Source organism: Pipistrellus hanaki, assembly GCF_964339955.1.
Source record: "Pipistrellus hanaki genome assembly, chromosome: 6".
NCBI classification, from domain to species: domain Eukaryota; kingdom Metazoa; phylum Chordata; class Mammalia; order Chiroptera; family Vespertilionidae; genus Pipistrellus; species Pipistrellus hanaki.
In genome coordinates this window covers 38,377,891-38,391,474 of record NC_140508.1, presented here as the reverse complement: position 1 = coordinate 38,391,474, position 13,584 = coordinate 38,377,891, and the positions used below count along the sequence as shown (strand labels likewise).

Genomic DNA, 13,584 nt, shown 5'->3' with positions numbered 1-13,584 from the left:
CTTGCCCCCTGGTCGAACTCCAGTCAAACTCCAGGTGGAAGGGACAACTTGCATATTGTCCTTTTATTAGATAGGATGGGAATAATAAGAAACCTAACATCTGAGAATGAAGTGAGAGAGTCCATGTGAAGGGCACAAAATAAGTGTTTGGTTAACAGCACACAATGTTGTTCTGATAGTTTAGGCAATAAGAGGAGCAATGCAAAGGAAGCAGGAGTTAGGTGGCCGGGCCTAAGTCAGAGCTGAGATCCTCATAAGCAGCTGATACTCAATCACCCTGACAGCGCAATGAAGGAGGGCCTATGACTGCACCCACTTTGCAGAGGGAACTCAGGTTCAGAAAAGCCAGAACTTTGCCAAAAGCCACACCAGTGAGTGCAGCAGAGCTGGGACGCTGGAGGTTCGATAGAGTCATCAGAACGCACCTCTGATGGTCCAGCCTCTGTGCTGACAACCCCACTGCCCCAGGCACCCCACCACTGACTCACCATCCAGATCTCCGCACCCTCCAGGAGGAGGAAGCAACATGGAGGAGTCAAAACTACAAGCCTGGACCCAGAACACCAGGTTCCGTTGCCAGATGGTCACTTCCTAGCCATTCAGCCTCAAGGGGGCCTCAGTTTACCCCTTATCGAAAATGGGAATCGGGGTAATTGTTCCTAGGTAACTGGGCTTGTTGTGGGGAAAACATGAGATAATACTTGTAAAGTGCCTGGTACCTAAGAAGTGCTCAGTGAATATTAGCTGTTAAGATCATTACACGTCAGACCCTTGCTCTCTTTTCTAATCACCTTTTTTTTTTTAAGCAAAGGCTTCCAAAATTCCTGATCTGAGTCAAGCCTTGTGCCTGGCCCTGGAAGGGTTGCCTGGTGGAGTGGAGCAGGAGCCCAGGCCTACAAGAACTATTTCACAGGGGAAGAGTTCAGGAAAGACAAGCATGTCCACTTCCTCTAAGATACTTGCCAATGCAATGAGCTAAGAAAAAGAAATGGAAAGAATAAAATGGAAGTAGAAAAGGGAAGATGAGTATGACCATTTTCAGATGTTAACCAATGTAGATCCGGGAAACACAAAAGAATCTGCTGCAAAACTATTAAGCAAAAAGTGAACTAAGTTAACTGGTAGGAAATTAAAAGGTAATATCAAAAAATCAACACTGGCCGAAACCGGTTTGGCTCAGTGGATAGAGCATCGGCCTGCGGACTGAAGGGTCCCGGGTTGGATTCCGGTCAAGGCCATGTACCTTGGTTTCGGGCACATCCCCAGAAGGGGGTGTGCAAGAGGCAGCTGGTAGATGATTCTCTCTCATCGATGTTTCTAACTCTCTATCCCTCTCTCTTCCTCTCTGTAAAAAATCAATAAAATATATATATATATATATATATATATATATATATATATATATATATTTTTTTTTTTTTAATCAGCACTGTATCTATATACCAACAGCAATCAGAAAATTAAAAAAAAAAATTTTTTTTTGCTTAATACTCAACTGAGGATATTTTTTCCACTGATTTTTAGAGAGTGGAAGGGAGGGGGAGAGACACAGAGAGAGAAACATCAGTGCAACAGAGACACATCCATTGCTTGCCTCCCATACAGGGATTGAGCCTGCAACTAAGGAATGTGCCCTTGATGAGAATCAAACCCTCGACCCTTCAGTCTGCGGACCAATGCTCTAACCACTGAGCAAAACAAACTAGGGCAGAAAATTAATTTTTTAAAAGCCTAGCATTATAAAAATATCAATTCTTCCTAAATTAATCTAAAAATTGGTGATACCAATGTGATACCAATAAAACCTCCAATAGGATTTTCTTCTGGCTGAAGACATCCATTTTAAAATTTATAATTAAAAGGGGTATGCGTAGCAAGGAAAATCATAGAAAAAAGGTTAATGAGAGAGGAAATAGCCCACCCAGATAGTAAAAATTACTATAAAATCGTAGTACTTAACACTGTGTGATACCAGCACAAAAACAGACAAATAAATGGAACAAAATAATGTCCAAAAATTGTCCCCACACATACGAAAATTTAATAAGTAATGAAAGTGGCATTTCACACCAGTGAGAAAAAGATAGACTGTATTTAAGATAGAATTGGAACTAAGGAATTGCCATCAGGAAACAAAGTTGGATCTCAATCTCATTCCATATGCCTATGAATTCCACATCAATCGGCTCTGAACCCCACAAAACCAAAATGATGAAGTTCTAAAAAGGGGAGGGGAGAATACATTTTCTTATATCCAAATGGAAAAAGCATTTCTAAACATGGCACAAAACCTAAGCATCATTTAAAAAAAAAAAAAAAAAATTTTATTGATTTTTTTTTACAGAGAGGAAGGGAGAGAAAGAGTTGTAAACAGCAATGAGAGAGAAATATCGATCAGCTGCCTCCTGCACACCCCCTACTGGGGATGTGCCCGCAACCAAGGTACATGCCCTTGACAGGAATCGAACCTGGGACACCCTTGAGTCCACAGGCTGATGCTCTATCCACTGAGCCAAACCAGTTAGGGCCAAAGCATCATTCTTAAAGTGACAAATCAATCCACATAAAAATCTAAAATGTCTGCGTAGCCCTGACTGGTGTGGCTCAGTTGCTTGGGCAGCATCCTGGTACCAAAAGGCTGCAGTTCATTTTGGGTCAGGTCACATGCCTGGGGTGTGGGCTCGGTCGCCGGTAGGGGGGCTGCAGGAAGCAGCGATTGATGCTCATCAATGTTTTCCTCTCTCTCCTTTCCTCTCTCTCTCTAAAAAATATGTGTGTGTGTGTGTGTGTATGTATATATATATATATATATATATATATATATATATATATATACAAAATCTTTTTACAAAACGAGACTTTGTGAAATGTCTTTGTTTAATAAAATAAAATGTCTGCATAACTCAATAAACATCATCAACAAATTCAAAAAGACACAAACTAGGAAAAATATTAGTACCTCATGATGAGCTCCCACAAAATGAGAAAAGTAACCATGGATAGCATAGCAAATGGCTCTTAAACATACGATAAGGTGCTCAACTACACTTATAAGATTAATGCAAATTACAACTACACAGGCTACCCAACCACAGCAGACTATACATCCTTCTCAATGCACATGGAACATTCTCCAGCGTAGGCTGTATATTAAACCACAAAAGAAGCCTGAATAAATTCAGGAGTGAAATAATACAAAGTATGTTTCTGACTACAATGAAAGGATATGAAATCATTAATAGAGAGAAAATTGGGAAATTACAAATATGTGAATATTAATAATTCCTCAATAACCAACGAATCAAAGGAGAGGTCACAAAAAAAAGTAGAAAATACTTTGAGATGAATGAAAATGAAGAAACAACTTATCAAAATGTATAGGACGCAGTAAAGGAGAAGTTAAAGGGAAATTTAGAGCTGTAAAAGTTTGTATTAAAAAAGGAAAACCTGCCGAAACCGGTTTGGCTCAATGGATAGAGCCTCGGCTTGGGGACTGAAGGAACCCGGGTTCGATTCCCGTCAAGGGCATGTACCTTGGTTGCAGGCATATCCCCAGTAGGGGGTGTGCAAGAGGCAGCTGATCGATGATTCTCTCTCATTGATGTTTCTAGCTCTCTATCTCTCACCCTTCCGCTCTGTACAAAATCAATAAAATATATTTTTTTAAAAAAGGAAAACCTAACCTTCCACCTTAAGACACTGGCAAACGAAGAGCAAATGAACCCTAAAGCAAGTAAAAAGAAAGGAAATAAAGATTAGAGCAGAAAAATTAATGAAGTCAGAAAAAAAAATAGAGAAAATCAACAAAACCAAATGTTGGTTCTTTGAAAAGATCAACAAAATTGGCAAACCTTTATCTAGACTGACCAAGAGAAAAAGAGAGAAGACTCAAATTACTAAAATCAGGAATGAAAGAGAGGATAATACTACCAACCTTACAGAAATAAAGATTAGGAGAGAATGCTATGCCAACAAACTGAATAACCTACTACTGAATGAAATGCACAGATTCTTAGAAAAACACAAACCACCGAAACTAAGACGAAATAGAAAATCTGAGTAAAATTAAAATAAGAGATTGAATTAGTAATTTTAAAACTTCTCACAAGGAAAAGCCAGGCCCAGATGGCTCCACTGATGAATTCTATTGAACATTTAAAGAAACAGCCCTGGCTGGTGTGGCTCAGTGGTATAGCATCGACCTGAGCACCAAAGGGTCACGAGTTCGATTCCTGGTCAAGGGCACATACCTCAGTTGCAGATCCATTTACCCAGCCCTGGTTGGGGCACTAGCAGGAGGTAACCAATTGATGTCTCTCTCACATCAATGTTTCTCTCTTCCTCTGTCTCTCTCTTACTCCACCCCCATCCCTCCCTTCCACTTTATCTAAAAATCAGTGGGAGTCTGGTCAGTGTGGCTTGGTGGTTGAGCACCAACATATGAACCAGGAGGTCACAGTTCAATTCCTGGTCAGGGCACATGCTTAGGTTGTGGGCTCAATCCTCAGTGGGAGGCATGCAGGAGGCAGCTGATCAATGATTTCTTACATAACTGACGATTCTTTCTCTCTCTCTCTCCGACTCCCTTCCTGTCTGAAATCAATAAAATTATATATATTTTAAATGAATGGTAAAAAAATATTCACAGGTGAAGATTAGCACACACACACACTAAAGAAAAAGAAAGAATACGAATTTTTCACTAGGGAACACTTCCCAATTGGTTCTATGAAGCCAGAATTAACCCTAATACCCAAAGTGGACAAAAACACCATAAGAAAAGAAAACTACAGGCTGCTATTCCCTAGGACATAAGATGTAAAATTCTTCAATAAAATACTAGCACACTGGATCCAGCAATATATAAAGAGAATTATCATCATGACCAAATGAAACTGACCCCAAGAATACAAGGTTGGTTTAACTTCTGAAAATCAATTCATGTAATACACCAACCAATAGAATCAAGGACAAAAACCACATAATAATCTCAACATATATTCAGAAAAGTATTTAACAAATCCAACACCCTTTTATAACAAAAACACTCAACAAACTAGAAATAGAAGGGAATTTCCTCAACCTGATGATGGGCATCTATGAAAAACCCACATCTTACATCATATTTAATGGTGAGAGAGTGAATGCATTCCCCTAAGAGCTGGAACAAGACAAGAATGTCCACTCTCACCACTTCCATTCAACACTGTCCTGGAGTTCTAGCCAGGAAAAAAGAGGACATAAAAGGCATCCTAATTGGAAAGAAGAAATAAAACTATCTCTATTTGCAGATGAAATGGTCTTATATAGAGAAAATCTTAAAAATTCCACTAAAAAAATTATTAGAACTAGTAAACAAGTTTAGTAACATTGTAAGTTATCAGATCACACTATAAAAATAAATTGTATTTATATATACTAGCAATGAATAATCCAAAAATAAAATTAAGGAAACAATGTACAATATCAAAAGAATACTTTTTTAACAAAAAAGGTGCAAAACTTAAACTCTGAAAACTACAAAAATTGTTTAAAGAAATTAAAGATCTAAATAAATAAAAAGACATCCCATATTCATGGATTGGAAAACTAAACATTGCTAAGGTGGCAAAAGTCCCCAAATTGACCCACAGATTCAACAGAACCCCTATCAATATTCCAACTAGGTACTTTGCAAAAATTAAAAAACTGATCCTAATTTTTTTTTTTAATATGGAACCCTTCACGAATTTGCATGTCATCCTTGCACAGGGACCATGCTAATCTTCTATCGTTCTAATTTTAGTTTATGTGCTGCCGAAGCCAGAACTGATCCTAAATTTCATATGGAAAGCCAAGGGACCAGAAATAGCCAAAACATTCTTAAATAAGAAAAACAAAGTTTGAGGGTTCACACTTCTCAATTTCAAAACTTGCTGCAAAGCTCCAGTAATCTACACTGTGGTACTGGTATGAGGACAGACTTACAAATCAATGGACAGAATTTAAGGGTCCAGAAATATACCTGCACATTGACACTCCGTTGATTTTTGACTCGTGTGCTTATACTATTCAATGGAACAGTCTTTTCAACAAATGGTGTAGAAACAAGGGAATATCCACATGCAAAGCAAAGAAGCTGGACTCCTTCCTTAAACCCACACAAAAATGAACTCAAAATGGACCACAAAGCTAAACGTACAGGGAACACTTTTTAGAATTCTTACAACAACATATAGGCACCAAACCTTGGATCACACTGAACCCTTAGGACACAAACAAACAAACAAACAAAAAAGTTAAACTGGACTTCATCAACAATAAAAACTTTTATGTGCCAAAGAACGCCATTAGTGAAGTAAAAAGAATCCGAAGAATGGGAGGAAATGTTTGCAGACCACATATCTGATAAGGAACTTGTATCCAGAATATATAAAGAATTCTCATAACTCAACAACAAACAGACAAAGGACCCAATTTAAAAAGTGGGCAAAGGATTTGACCAGACATTTTTCCAGAGAAAGATATACCAGGGGCCAATCATCGCATGAAAAGATGCTCCATATGATTCGTCATTAGAGAAATGCCGATCTAAACCACAATGAGATAATGCTTCACACACACACACGAGGATGGCTGCAATTAAGACAGATTAACAGCAAGTGGTTGGCAAGGATGTGGAGAAACTGGGGACTTTGCACATTGCCGGTAGGAATGTAAAATGGTGTAACCATTTTGGAAAACAGTCTGGCATTTCCTCAAAAAGTTAAACACCGAGTTATCATATGAGCCAGAAGTTCTGCTTCTAATATTATACCTAACAAAAAGGGAAAAAAATCTACATAAAAACTTATACACAAGTGTTCCTAGCAGCATTACTCATAATAACCAAGAAGTGGAAACAAGCCATTTGTCCATCACTGGATGAACGGATAAATAAAATGTGACATTTCCATATAACAGAATAGTATTTGGCAAGAAGAAGGAATGAAGTACTGCAACAGCATGAGTTAATGTTGAAAACATTATACTAAAGTGAGAGAAGCCAGACACAAAAGACACCATCCTGTATGATTTCATTGAAACGTCCACAATAGGCCGATGTACAGAAACAGAAACTGGACTCGCCGTTGCCGGGGAGGGGGAAGAAGGCTTGAGGGGAAGTGGAGAGTGACTAATGGGTACCCAGTTTCTTGGGGGGTAATATTCTAAAATTGGCTGTGGTGACGATTGCAAAACTCTGTGAATATACTAAAAAAAACCACACACATTAAGTTATGCATTTTAATTGGGTGATTTGGTTGGTATGTAAAATATTTCTCAGTAAAGCTGTACTATTAAAAAAAAAGAAAAAACTTGGGTGGTGACTGTCGGATGCAGTAGGCAGATGATGTGTTATAGAATTGTACACGTGAAACCTGTATGGTTTTATTAACCAATGTCATCCCAATAAATTCAATGAAAACTTCCTTGAAGTAAATAAAAATTAAAAACTAAAGTTTGTGGGGGGGAAACTACACCAGAGGCCACTGATCATCTCTTAGGTTGGCAAAGATCCCAAAACTCCACAGCAACCCGTGTTGGTGAGAGAGAGGCGAACCGGACAGTATGGGGTGAGGGTACATCAGCACAGCCTCCCTGAGGGGTACCTGGTAACATACACCAAATTACTACCGCACACACCCTATGGCCTTGCAACGTGGGATTCATCCGAAAGGCACTCTCACACACGAGCGCTAAGCCTATGGCGGGATATTCACCGCAGAATTGTCTATAATCAAGCAAAGTCTGGAAACAACCAAAGTATTCCCTGCTGATTAAATAAAGCGTGGTCTCCATCCACACAATGAGTTCTATGCAACCATGAAAAAGAAAGAACTGCCGAAACCGGTTTGGCTCAGTGGATAGAGTGTCGGTCTGTGGACTGAAGGGTCCCAGGTTCGATTCCGGTCAAGGGCATGTACCTTGGTTGCAGGCACATCCCGGGGGGGAGGGGGGGTGCAATAGGCAGCTGGTTGATGTTTCTCTCTCATCGACGTTTCTAGCTCTCTATCCCTCTCCCTTCCTCTATGTATATAAAAAATCAATAAAATATATTTTTAAAGAAAAAGAAAGAAGCAATACATAAAATTTTCGACAATAAAGATTTAAATTTTTTTATAAAAAGAAGGAAGCAGCACAAAATTATCTCCAAGTTACCCTGTTAAGAGAACACAGGCACAGAGCAGGGTACGCGTGCTTTTTTTAAATAATGTTTCTGGCATTTACGCTTACAGAGGCCTGGATTTCCCTACAAGGACACACCAGAAACACCTCTCCACGGACAGCTCTGGCAGAGAGACCTGGGTACAGAGGTTTCTTTTTCCCGTTTCTTTTGTACTGCTTGAATTATTTTTTTTACCGTGTGTGTATCAATGCTTTTTCTTTCCCTTTTAAGAAAAAGATGTAGGCTTACCTGGTTTCAAATCCTGGCTCGCTCTCTCATAGCTGGGCAATTCCTCCCCTTCTCTGAGCCTCTGGATTCTGCGAAGGGAAGGAGAATTGTAACAGCTGCCTTGCGAGGCTGTTGTGGAGGATTAAATAAGACCCCGCAGGCACCGGGCTCCCCACCACGGCGGCTCCTCGTAAGTGTAAGTGTGTGGGTCTGGTTGATTATTCACATGGAACTGCGTGTACCGAGGAGGACTGCAGCAGGGGCCCCAGAGACCCTCGGACCACGTGTTCAGGGCACCAGCAATCCCCTCCGACCGGGAGGCACCAGGAAAGGCTTCTAGCAAAGGCAGCATTTGAGAAGGGCTTCGAGGACAGGAGTTCCACGAGCAGAGAGGACGGGGCTGATGCTCCTGGCAAAGAGCCGGCGAACAGCGAAGCCCATCACTGTGCATCGATCGGCTCCTTCAGCAAAGCTTAGCTGAGCACCTACTATGGGCCAGGCTCTATAGAGGGAAAGACAAGCAAAAGCCCAGCCAGGAAGGCATTGCAGACAGTGCGGGGAGGGGGCAGTGAGGGCCTAGGGCCTTCCCCAGGTCCAAGTGCTCACAGAGCAGACCAGAAACAGGAGGCTCAGAGCCGAAGAGGTGCAACCTAAGGTCACACAGCAGGCTCTCGGCTTCTGAAAATAGCTCTCAGCTCTGCCCTCTCCTCGGCCCCTGGGCCTGGAGGAGAGAAAGCCCACAGGGGCCCTCCTGATGTGCCCTCAGCAGGAGGTGGACACAGAGGCAGTCTAACCTGGGGGCCCACAGGAGGAGGGACAATTGCTTCTCAGGTGATCACAACAGCTACTCAACGGGTAGAGAGACTCCTGTGTGCCGGGCACCATGCCAAGAACTGCACAGCACACACGAGCCCGGAGACCCGCTGCAGCCCCGGGTGCACAGCCCCACTCCGCAGAGGAGAAAACCGAGCACACGCGCCCGGGAGACCCGCTGCACCCGTGTGCACAGCCCCACTCCGCAGAGGAGAAAACCGAGCACACGCGCCCGGGAGACCCGCTCGCTGCACCCCGTGTGCACAGCCCCCCTTCGCAGAGGAGAAAACCGAGCACACGCGCCCGGCAGACCCGCTGCACCCCGTGCGCACAGCCCCACTCCGCAGAGGAGAAAACCGAGCACACGCGCCCGGCAGACCCTCCGCAGCCCCGTGTGCACAGCCCCACTCCGCAGAGGAGAAAACCGAGCACACGGGGCTGCGGAGTGCGCACAGCCCCACTCCGCAGAGGAGAAAACCGAGCACACGCGCCGGGAGACCCGCTGCAGCCCCGGGTGCACAGCCCCACTCCGCAGAGGAGAAAACCGAGCACACGCGCCCGGCAGACCCTCCGCAGCCCCGTGCGCACAGCCCCACTCCGCAGAGGAGAAAACCGAGCACCCGCGCCCGGCAGACCCGCTGCACCCCGTGTGCACAGCCCCACTCCGCAGAGGAGAAAACCGAGCACACGCGCCCGGCAGACCCGCTGCACCCCGTGTGCACAGCCCCACTCCGCAGAGGAGAAAACCGAGCACACGCGCCCGGCAGACCCGCTGCACCCCGTGTGCACAGCCCCACTCCGCAGAGGAGAAAACCGAGCACACGCGCCCGGGAGACCAGCTGCAGCCTGTGTGCACAGCCCCACTCCGCAGAGAAAACCGAGCACAGAGAGGTCAAGTTGCTTGCCTAAGGTCACACAGTTCATAAGAGACAGCATCTGCAGGCAGGCTCAGGCTATTAGGGTTTCTCAGCCTCCTGCCCGGGGCCCATCCCCCAGGGGAGCCGCTGGCAGGGCCTGTATCAGTGAACCCCTCTCAGCACCCCTCTCAGCAGGGCCCCAGGTGGAAGCTGTTCTCAGGCAGCCAGGAATGTCTCCTGATAACAATGGCCCAAGGCAGGGTTCGGGGGGGAGTGGGTGGTGGAGGTGTGGCAGGAATGTGTGGGGACAGAGGAGGGAGGAGGCCGTGGGGATGGCCGAGGCCCATGGGCAGCCATCGTCCTGCCTCGGAGAGAGGGGAGCACCAAGGCCCCATCGGGCGCCTGCCCGAACCAGGTGGGTACAGCACCATGGGCCCTGCTGTGACACAGGGAGGACTCCGGGAAATCAACCAAAACCTCCTTCAGCCCTGGCCAGTGTGGCTCAGTGGTTGAAGCGTCATCCAGTATGCCGAGGGGTGGCAGGTTCCGTTCCTGGTCAGGGCACATATCCAGGTTGTGGGTTCGAACCCTGGTTGGGCACTTATGGAAAGTGGCCAACCAACATTTCTCTTTCACACCAATATATTTATTTCTCTCTCTCCCTCTCTCCCTCTCTCTCTCATCTCTCTCCTTTCCTCTCAAACAAAAACCTTGCCGAAACCTGTTTGGCTCAGTGGATAGAGCGTCGGTCTGCGGACTGAAGGGCCCCAGGTTCAATTTCGGTCAAGGGCATGTACATTGGTTGCGGGCACATCCCCATTGGGGAGGGGGGGGTGCAGGAGGCAGCTGGTCGATGTATCTCTCTCATCAATGTTTCTAGCTCTCTATCCCTCTCCCTCCCTCTCTGAAAAATCAATAAAATATATTTAAAAAACAGAAGCCTTCTTCAGTACCATAAAGATGCCCATAGTCATTCCCAGGCAGTAGCAAAGGCCAGTGCGCTTACCCAGGCCAAGCCCTGGGCACACAGGCCGTGCTGTGACTGTTGCCGCTAACATTATTATTTCCATTGTCACTGTTCTGCTCTCCAGTTCTCACCAGGACCCTGCCACACGGGCCTTTCAGAGGAGGGGGCAGAAGGCGGCTCAGGGAAGTCAGGTGCCCTGGCCACCAGCCAAGACAGCAGAGGGCCAGCCGGGAGCCCTGGCCCTCCCGGCCCTCCCGGCCCTCCCGGCCCCAGACCACTATCAGTCTCTTACCAACGGCACTGCTCCCACTGGCGCTCGCTGGGTATCCTATGGCAGGGACAGTCCATTTTCCCTTCGGGGAAATGGAGGCTGGAGCAGGGGGAGTGGCTGGCCCCAGGCCACAAAGCCCAAGAGGACCATGTATGGAGAGAACATGCGACCCCTCGACGCCCAAGGCCGGGTCCCCCACGGACCCCCACCCTCCTCACCACAGCCCCGTGGGGCAGGGACCCAGCACGGCCTGCCCAGAGGACGAAGCGGGGCTGGAGCAGCATGGGGGAGGGCTCCCCAACGTGCCCAGTTCACAGAGGGGCTGCACCCCTCTCCTGCCTCCCGGTGCCCTCCCACACTGGAAGAGAAGCTCCCCAGGCAGCGATCTTCACCTGATTCCACTGGTTCCCTTCAGACTCAAAAAACCACCTACTCAACTGAGCACTTTTTCTACTCGCAGCTTTTTTTTTTTTTTTTTTTTACAGAGAGGAAGAGAGAGAGAGAGTTACAAAGACCGATCAGCTGCCTCTTGCACACCCCCTACTGGGGATGTGCCCACAACCAAGGTACATGCCCTTGACCGGAATCGAAACCGGGACCTTTCAGTCCGCAAGCCGATGCTCTATCCACTGAGCCAAACCAGCTACACATGGCTTTTTAACTGTAGAAAGGACTCCTGCCTCCAAGCAGGGGGGAGGGGTGTGGGGGGGGGGGAAGGGCATGAATGATGGTTAATATTTATTTATCACCTATGCTGTGCCATTCCTATTATCCCATTTCACAGGTGGGGAAACCGAGGCACCGGCAGGTTAATGATGTGGTTAAAACTCCACCTTCTAGCAGCTGGGTTACAAGCCCCTCCCACTCTGAGCTTCTCCCTGAGGAGGGGTGCTGCCCAGAACCCCTGGGAAGGGCCCAGGAAAGCAGCCTGCAGCTGGGCTCTGCCTGGTCAGCTCCAGGGCCCACTCAGCCCCCCTCCCCCAGCCCCCATTCCAGTGCGGGCCGGGGAGGTGGGACGGGCCTGCTGATGAGGGTGTTGAGACCCACGCTCTCCCCTCCCACATCCTCCCACCTGGGGCTCGTGCCTCCCCTTCAATTCTCCCAGCAGCCCGGAACAAGCTGTGTCCAGGCTCGTTTCAGTCCTGAGGACATGGGGCTCCAGGAAGCTGCCCCAGCCAGGAAGTGGAGGGACGGAATGGCAACCCAGATCCCAGTGATGCCAGAGCCACCTCTCTCCGCTGCGCCCGTCCGGGAGGAGGCGTGGGGGGGAGCCGGGAGGCGGGCACGGCACTGCAGAGGCCCTCGGGTGGGACAGCCCGAGGTGCAGGGAGTTATCAGGTGAGAGGTCTGGCCGAGTGGGCCCGGCCTGACTGGGTCATGCTGGCGTTTGGACGGACAGGCGTGCAGAGAGCTCCGAGGGGCGTGCCCAGGCCCAGTCACACGGCCAGGCGGAGGCCGGCCCTCGAAGGAGGGTGTGGGCCCCGGGACTGAAGATAAGGTTCTCGGAGCACCAGCCCCGAGAGCGCTGGGCTGAGGGGACGCTGGGAAAGGAAGGAGGTGCTGGCTCCAAGCCACAGGCCGGGCAGGTAGAGGGACCGGCCAGGTACCCACTGGCCCGTCCTGATGAGGGCTGCCCCGCGCAGGGCTGAGCGTGGCCTTGGGCAAGTCGTGCCTCCCCTCGGGCCTCAGCACCTGCCCCTGGGCGGAGGCCCTGGCGTGCCCAGGACTCAGCAGACCCAGCGTCAGGGGGTGAGCACAGGGAACACGGAGGTGACCTTATGTTCTCTCCCAACCTCTCGAAGGTCGTCTCTCCGGGGCCTCCCAGCTGCCGCGCCCCCAGGAGCTGCTGGCTGAGGGGCCTTGGGGGGACAGTCACCAGCTGGCCCCTGCCCACGGGGCCCGCTATTTCCTGCCAGCAGCTCTGGCTGCTTCTCTGCTGAGAACACACAGGGCACCCACCCCCCACCGCCCCACACACACAGAGTAACTCCCTTCAGGGAGACCGCCTGGTGGCCAGGTCCGCACACCGTCAGCCTGAGCTAACCCCTGCCCCACTCCCAAAGCCCGCAGGTGGCCTACCCTGGACGTGCGCCTTTGGGAAGGTCCAACCCTCCCCATCATGTGGTCCGCAAGACGGCCAAAACCCATAAAGCTCACAAGGTTACGGCTGAGGATGGAGGAGGGCCTGCTGCACGCTCCCTCCTCCTCACCCCCTGGCCTTCCCTTCAGCTCACAACTACCCCCTCGCTTCCAGACCTTCGCA

At 47.9% G+C, this 13,584-nt stretch overlaps 1 protein-coding gene across 3 annotated transcripts in view; it reads right to left on the bottom strand.

Annotated features, from left to right (window-relative positions):
• SRC (SRC proto-oncogene, non-receptor tyrosine kinase) overlaps positions 1-13,584 on the bottom strand; it is a 54,318-nt gene that overhangs the window by 25,992 nt on the left and 14,742 nt on the right. For 2 of the 3 annotated variants that reach the window (XM_084888683.1, XM_084888685.1), the window contains exon 2: positions 8,435-8,502. The exons of the other annotated variant lie outside the window; for it this stretch is intronic. The gene's annotated coding sequence lies outside the window, so the exon portion shown is untranslated. The remainder of the gene's footprint in view (positions 1-8,434; positions 8,503-13,584) is intronic. 3 annotated transcript variants of the gene reach the window in all.